Below are 8851 nucleotides of genomic sequence, written 5' to 3' on the forward strand. Positions count from 1 at the left end.
GGTTTAGTGACAACTCGTTGGTCGAGTGATGACTCCTCGATCGATTGACGACTCATCGATCAAGTGACGAGAGAAAGATCTGCGCTTGAATGAACGAGACGAGGACTCGAAGAGAATAAGAAAAAGGTGTTTAATGATTATAGTTGCACCCGGCGAAGAGTTGCCTACGTACCCTGAAAGGGGATCAAGCCAATCGTAGTTCTACAACAAAGGATCACAAGTGCCTAGATGAAAGCATGTGGAGAGATGTTTCTCTCTCTAGAAGTAGAGAGAGATGAATGAGAGACCAAAAGAGAGTCCAAGAGCCAAGAGTCCCATCTCAAAGGAGGTTGGCTCCTTATTTATAGAAAGAAGTGGTCTAGGGTTTCCTAGTGAACCCCTTTCAAATGGGCTGAGCCCATTATCTTATAGGCCTTGTTGGGGACAAAGTCCATGTCCAACAGTAAGCCCCCCAGTTCGTTGAGAGAGATGGAGTTGATCTCAATGAATTTTACGAAGAGGGTTTATAAGAAAATGGAAGTCTTCGGGAACTGTCAACAAACTAGTGAATAAACGAGACGAGGACTCGTCAGTGGGGTTAGGAGAAGTCTTCATGCTGAGCTTGAACCGGATGGAGACGACTCGAAGAGAACGGTCAAGTGACGACTCTTCGGTCGAGTGAGGACTCGTCGGTTGAGTAAGGACTCGTCGGTCGAGTGACGACTCGTCGATCGATTGACGACTCATCGATCAAGTGACGAGAGAAAGATCTGCGCTTGAATGAACGAGACGAGGACTCGAAGAGAATAAGAAAAAGGTGTTTAATGATTATAGCTGCACCCGGCGAAGAGTTGCCTACGTACCCCGAAAGGGGATCAAGCCAATCGTAGTTCTACAACAAAGGATCACAAGTGCCTAGATAAAAGCATGTGGAGAGATGTTTCTCTCTCTAGAAGTAGAGAGAGATGAATGAGAGACCAAAAGAGAGTCCAAGAGCCAAGAGTCCAATCTCAAAGGAGGTTGGCTCCTTATTTATAGAAAGAAGTGGTCTAGGGTTTCCTAGTGAACCCCTTTCAAATGGGCTGAGCCCATTATCTTATAGGCCTTGTTGGGGACAAAGTCCATATCCAACACTTTCGTCACATTTTTCTAAAATAATGAACTTTGATTTAATTTTCCGGAGACTTTTAAGAAACAAAATGTGAGATTTACGTCAGCTCCTGCGTCATGCCGGGTCCTGGATCTAAACCCATAAGGCCATGATTATCGGTAAATCTGTATTTTGGGTTTCTTAAATTTTTTTTTTTTTGTTTTTTCTGATTAAAAAAAAAAAATTAAAAACGGAACCAATCGCGAACCTCCACGTGTCAGTAGAGCCTGCAAACATTATAAGACCATCCACAACAGAGTAACATCACCAATCCTTAGCGCTTAATCTTAGGTAAATACACATATAATAATAATATTTTGCTTAATAAAACTAAGGACTGTAACGTAACTAAGGAATTTTAGGACTTGATCCTTACGGTATGTGGCTACTTGTGAATGGATGGGAAGGCTTTTGTGTTTTGTAGTGAGGAAAAAAAAGTCGGACGTTTAGATTGTGAAGGTAAAATACACGTATACTTCTCTTTATATAATTGTGTAGGACGTTTAGATTAATCACTCAAATATAATGGTTTGTTTACTCCAACACAAAACGAAAACACACAATCTAAAGGGTAATATTTTGCGCAATATAAAAATGTAAGCAACTGAGTTTCGATTTCGTTACTTCTAGTAAATTTTGAAATTTTGTGTCAACAAAAAAGTAGTATATAATATATATTTTAGCAAAAGAAATTAGCTAAAGAGAGACCTATACGTGGAACGGGCTTCTAGAGTATTACAAGCTTGATTTGCGATTGTGAAAAATCCGGCTCTTTCATTGGACAAAAAAAATAGGGAAGATTATGCGAGCATGTATCATACTACACAATATGATAGTCGAAAACGAACGAGATGGGTACATTCGGTACGATCTATATGAATTTGAAGAAGGAGACTGCATCAGAAGTTCACGGGTGGATATCGAGAGGCCTACAAATATCCATAATATGCTCGGCATTCGGGATAATGTTCACGATAAGCGTTTACATCAACAATTGAAAAATGATTTAATTGAAAATATTTGGAACAAATTTGGTGAATGAAGATTAATAAATGTTGTATCTTTATATTTAATCATGCAATAAATAAAAAAATTTAATTCACCTTTATAAAAAAAAATTATTATTTTTTAATTCCTAATAACTCCAAATTAGAGAACACCATTGGACATACCTTTTGGATTAAAATCCTTAACTATTCAAACAAATAAAAATATTATTATAATAATACTAAGGACTCCATGGTGAGACTCACCATTGCGGATGCTCTAAGGATCAGAAAAAAGTAAATTCTTATTTCATATCTTCTATCACCGTTTTTAACTCAAAATGTGGGGTCTACCCTTTAAAAAACCCTTTTCTTATCCCCGATAATTGTGGTCTAACTCACTCAGCCTGTTTCATTTTCATGGAAACTTGATACAAAATTTTTTTTTTGTCTGAACATTGATCAAAGGGCTTATTTGTGATATAACCAAAGAAAAAAGTCAAATTAGTTTTAAAGAGAAAAGGTAGAGAGAGATAGGAAGAGAAAAGAGGAGAGAAAAGAGGAGAGAAGGTATGATTTTGGTTAGATAATGAATTTTGGTTTTTTGTTTGGGGTGTAACTGGAAATCAAGTTTAGGAATGCTATGAATACAAGGAATTGAAAAAAATGGAATGCCACCTAATGGAATGAAGGAAGTTATGGAATAAAATAAATAGAATGGATAATTGCGGAGAAATATTTTTATAACACAAATAGTAACCTTTTTAAGGAATAGAATGAAATGAAATTATCGAGGCAAACCTTCCTCCACCATTCTCCGGCGCTGGTGAAGCCCAATCTCACCGGCGTCGGGACTCTTCAATTCAGCTCTGTTACATCTTTGTCTCTCTGTTCTTCTTCAATCTTGTCCGCGTTTTCAGTCCGTTTCTTTCTTTGTTGTCGAGTGAGTTTCGACTCTTTGGCTCTATGGGTTCACGACGGAGAAGCTGTTTCTTGAAACCATCGCTCTCGGCGTCGCTATCCCTATGGATTATCTTTCTCTCGACGTTGAACTCACGGGCTTTTACAGTCACCGATCCTCATTGCTTCTCGGGTTCAAGCCCCGATGAACCTTTCTCAAAGGATTCGTATTTGTCAAAACCGATGTCGATTGAGAGCGTTTCTTCTCTGTGGAGATCTGTTCCTCAGTCAGGGACTCTCAGTGCTCAAGAAGATCTACCAGTCGCCGCTACTCTGCTCTTAACCTGCTCCAATTCTTGGATCTCACTGCGACCAGATCTGAAGATACTTTGGAATCTACCTTGTTCGTTGTCCTTTGGGATGATTGTTACTCTCTCTACGGAGAAGATCTGTTCACTCTCTTTACTGGATGGGCCTGTCATTGAGTTTTTAAAATTTTGGAATGATACTCCAGCAATGAAGTCTCCGATGGTTTCCTCTCAAAGTCAGCACTTGTTACTGCTGTTATTCTCGGAGTCCAATGAAAATAGCCAGTGTGTCTGGTCCTTCAAACCTCATTTGGTGATAAAAGACTACAGGTTATGGTGCTATCCCCCCTGTTCGCTCCACAGCCTCCGGTACGGTAATGCCGAGGATCAGAGCTGCTTAGGGATAGTAGCCTCAGATGACCTGTCTGAACTCATGGAAGTTGATAAGCTGCTAAGCAATTATGATCACATTATTTCGCTTGGTGTTGCTACAGGGTTATGGCCAGAAGTTAAAGTGCTCATCAACCAACCACTGATTGCTATTATAACCACAAGCTTCAGCACCACAACGATCCATAGCCTGAAAATACAAAAGCTTGTCTCAGTCTACCCTTTAAACTTAACCACTCTGGAAAAGTTTACACAACCTTTCTCTCGTCAGGGTCGAGAGAGATCTTTATCCACATCCTCTAAGGAGAGAACACTTCCACCAAAATTCATTTCTTCAAGAGAGATCCTTTTTTGGGATTCAGTTTCAGAGAAGAAAATCTTTATCCTAACCGTCTTGCATTCTTGTGTGAAGGTTTGTTTGGAACCGGTAGATGCAGCGATGTTCATTTCGATGAAGTTCGAGGTTATGGACTTGTATTCAAAGCCACATGAGAAGTTGGCTCATCAAAAGTCGTCTGAAGAGATTAAAGTGAGATTGTTCTCATTTTCTAGTGTAATGCTTGGCCTTTTAGGCATGTCTTTAGATGCAGTATCAAACTCTTTTGAGTTTGTGTCTCTATCCCTTTATCGTTTTATTGGTGTTGTTGAAATTTTAAATTTGGCTATTCGGATTTGTCCGAAAGAGCTTATTTACTTTGTAGTGTCTTAAGTATGAATGAAAGTAACTGGTTGCACAAAAAAAAGAGTGGAATGAAATTAATTTTTAATTTAAATTAAATAATGTTAAAAGAAACAATAATGTAACCATTTGTACACAACTTGGAAATGTAGCAAACAAAATGTACTAGGCTATATACAACTATCGATCAAGAAACAGTAAAATTTAAGCTTTTTTTTTCTCAGAAACAAACAGCATAACAAGTATAAAAGGAAATAAGACATACTAGGAGAAAGCAAATTTTAATCGGTGGGTTTGATAGTCTACGTATTAATGTTTAAATAAGAAGAAGATGTTGCTATTATTTAGTTAGTAACAAACCTTAAAAAACTACCAGAACAGATTTTAAATTTTAAAACCTTAACAAATCTACTATCTGACTGAGATAAGTAAGTTAAAAAAATATTTAAACTTAATTAAATTTTTATTTTTGATTTAGTTTGATTCCATTCCAGTCATTCATGTTCTTTTTTTATCATAAAAAAATTATAACTAGATTCCATTTGCTTCCACCTATCCCACATGAATTAATGGAATGACAATTGTTTTTAATTCCACTTAAATGGTGTATTTTCTTTGGAATCTCTTGGAATAAACTATTTCAAACAGTTTTATTCCAAAAAATACTAAACCAGTTACACCCTTAGTCATTTCACTTAATTTTCCTTGATCAATCAAAAAGAAAAAAAATTGATCAAACAGAATTAAAAAAAAAAGATATTTAAGGATGTTGTAAAAGAAAATTATATTTTTCACCAACAATAAACTTACAAATCAATATGTTATTAAATACCACAATTCCTGAAATTTTCTTTTAATAAAATTATTTACTAGTCCTCTCTATTTGAAGAATTAAATACTTATTTTGTCTTTTACTTTTAATTTTCTTTAACTAATTTAAAGTTTTGTTTACTTTCCAAACGAAATTTCATCATTTATACTTTTATATTAAAATTTATGTTTTAATTTTAAATCAAAAATATTAATTAGAATATGAAACACGGATATTTCAAATATAATATATATTAGTTAGACTACATTATGATGGGTTATTATTAAAAAAAAAAAGATTGGTTATTGTTGTAGTCTGTCGATGCTCTCCACATATACAGTTACACCTAGATTTCTAAATCTACACTAGTTTTGATTTGTATTTTTTTTCAAAGTTCACAATTCTTCTATAAATTCACATATTTATAGTTGTTATACGGAGACAAATATGTACAGTCCAAATCTAAAAATCGTTAAGAAATAAAAATCTAAAACCAAAACAAAAAATACACAATTATAATTTTACACTCGAAAATTGAAACCACATCTCTTACTAATCAAATCCTTCATATTAATATAGTTAAATTTTATTAAATACTTAAATTTATTTAAATAAATTTATAAAGTTTCACCTCTTCGAAGATCATGTCGACCTCTTCGGTAGTCAGTTTGACGGGTAATCTATCGGGAGACTGCTGGATTAATTGCATCTCCCGCTCTTACACCCGAGAAGCCACTGCGTTGAAGAGTTTCTCGGATGCTGGATCCACAAAAATCCCGTCTGATGTGGTGTGAGTCATCTTGAATAGATCAGACAGAGATGGTAAGACTACCGTCTTCTCATACTATAAACAAAAAAAAATAAATAAATATATAATTAGATATAAATATTTAATTAGATTTTTTTTAAAATATATTACCACAAAACATTTAAACCAAGTCGTCTTAACGTGGTCTGGAGTCTTGCTCCAATTCGGGTAGGCTCCGTCGTAGTAGCCCTTGATCGTCTCCGACTCACTACGGCCAACACGATTGTTGGCCCCAAACCTGAAAAGAGAACCTAATTGTTAAAAAAAATAATTAAATTTTAATGTACTAAAAAATAATAAGTTGCAATAAGTTTCTGGCGGTCTATCGGGATCCATAACATCCAAGCCCTCTCGTCCAGGCTGGGCGAGAAAATCCTCCACTGTATATCTCGAGTATGGGGCAGATGGAGGCACACACAAATCTGGAGGAACTGCACCTGCTAGGACAGGCTGAGGTGCAGCGGCTTGAGGAGGAGGTGGTGGAGGCATATGAGGTGCAGGAGGAGGAGGACTCCAAGAAAGTCTCTGAGATGTCTGAGAGTCCGGAACTGCCTCGGAAGATGATGAACCGGAAGAAGATGTCCCGACACAAATGAAACATCTGAGAGTAAGTAGGTGCAGCTGGCTTTCTTCTAGGACCCATCTAATTTTTTAAAAAAAATTACAGTTAGTTTTATTATTAACGACATAATTTAAAAATATTATTCCGATACCTAACTAATTACCTATACTAACCACCTAAACTAATTACCTATACTAACCACTTAAATTAGTTACCTATACTAACCACCTAAAACTAATTACCTATACTAACCACTTAAACTAAACAATTTGTTTTAAAAAACCACCTAAAACTAAACAATTTTTTTTAAAAAAACATTTGAGAGAGAGAGAAAGGTTACCTTAGAGGAGTGGAGAGAGATTTTGGAGGAATGAACGAGTTTGCTCGTTCATTGGCGTCGCCTATATATAAGAAAAGACATTCCTCGTAAAATTGTCGTAAAGTTACGACAAAGTTACCAGGCCCGCGTTTTTTCAGTTACGACGAAATTACCAGGCCTGCTTTTTTTATTTATGACGAATTTACCAGGCCAGTGTTTTTAACTTTATAACGAATTTACGTGGAAAATTTACGATGAATTTACGTGGAACGCTCATGCTTTTTTCATTTACGACGAATTTACCAGGCCCCTGTTTTTGTTAACAACGACTTTACGAGGCTTAACCCTAAACCCCGAAACCTGAAAACCTAAACCCCAAAGTTACTTATCTTATAACACCATCTTCTTCTTTACATTTTCTTCCTCTTTATCTCTTTATCCAACTTAAACCCTAAACTCCAAATTAAATTTTTAAAACCAAAAGAAAACATATCATATAAAACAACATATGTTACACATACATTAAAATGAGAAAATGAAAAAGAAAAACAACATTTGTTACACATACATTAAAATGAGAAAATTAAAAAGAAAAAAAAACATTTGTTACATAGATTATATCATTCTGAATCATTTTCGTTCTCATCAAGATCGGTACAATGATCATCGTCGCTTCCATCGAACTCGTCTTCACGTGCTTCACCTGTCACATCTCCGGGAAGATCTTCATATTGTCGATTTTCCGGTTCGATCAGAATAATTTCATTAAGTTGTTGATCAGGTACATCAACTTCATTGATAGCGTCTTCTTCTTGCAAAGGTGGTTCTTCTCCAGCAACAATTCGTCCACGAGGTGTAATTTTTATAACAGCTAACCAGTTTATCCCAGAACTTCGAAGGCGAGGGTATAGAAGGAAGCTAACTTGCTCGGCTTGAGAAGCTAGGATGAAAGGCTCGAACTTGTTGTATGGTGCAGCCAGGGTATGGCTTCTGCTCCTGGATCACTTGAAGGTAATGAACGTGGGTTGTTCTTGGAGGCTACTAGCACTCTGTTGAACTATGGGCGCCTCTCTGATGCTGTGGGATGGCGACAGAGATGGATAGCTACTCAAAGACACATGATCACCCTGTATAGTCTAAGATGGTTTCACAAGGAATTACTTCCTTTAAGTGAGATCAATGTTCCTTTAGCTGAACAGAGAAAAGCATGAGACAAAGACAAGCAAAGCTGCTGGAAAATTATTAGATTCAAAGTTGATGTTTCATGTCTCCAGCTGCGTAAACTTAAAGAAAAAAACGAGTCTAACCCTAATCCTTAACCAATTTGGTTTATGAGAACTAAACCAAATCGCCAAGCTAACCTATTCCTATTTAAAACTGGTTTACTAATCCTAATTGTCTTTGGTTTGGAATAAATGAAAACCCAAATAAAAACCCTCCCAAATTACATTGAAATCAGATTGAACCAACAAGCTTGTTTGTCTTGGACTTCTCCTTTTGATTCAAGCTCCACGGTTTTGGTTAAGTCTTGGAGACTCTTCTCTTGTGCTCTCAGTCTTGATCTGGTAACTGGTCCACTCCACACGCTGGCTGGCTTACTGGATAAGCCTCTCTTCCTCAAGTTCACTTCAGTATCATCAGCTTCAAGTTCTTCATCAGACTCACTCAGCTCCTCTTCAATGTCTCTGCTCATGGCTACACCATCCCCTCCTCCTTTAAAAGGATTTGTCCTCAAATCCATTTCATCTGCAACAAAAGGGATCAAGTCAGAAACATTGAAAGTGGAACTTACTGTATACTTACCTTCAAGATCAATCTGTTAAGCATTGTTGTTGATTCTTTTCAACACTTTGAAAGGGCCATCTGTCCTTCTCAACAACTTTGATTTCCTCTCAACAGGAAACCTGTCTTTTCTCAAGTGGATCCAAGCAAGATCACCAGGTTCTAGTAACAGCTCCT

The sequence above is a fragment of the Brassica napus genome, chromosome A3 (genome assembly GCF_020379485.1).
Source record: "Brassica napus cultivar Da-Ae chromosome A3, Da-Ae, whole genome shotgun sequence".
Classification (NCBI taxonomy): Eukaryota; Viridiplantae; Streptophyta; class Magnoliopsida; order Brassicales; family Brassicaceae; genus Brassica; species Brassica napus.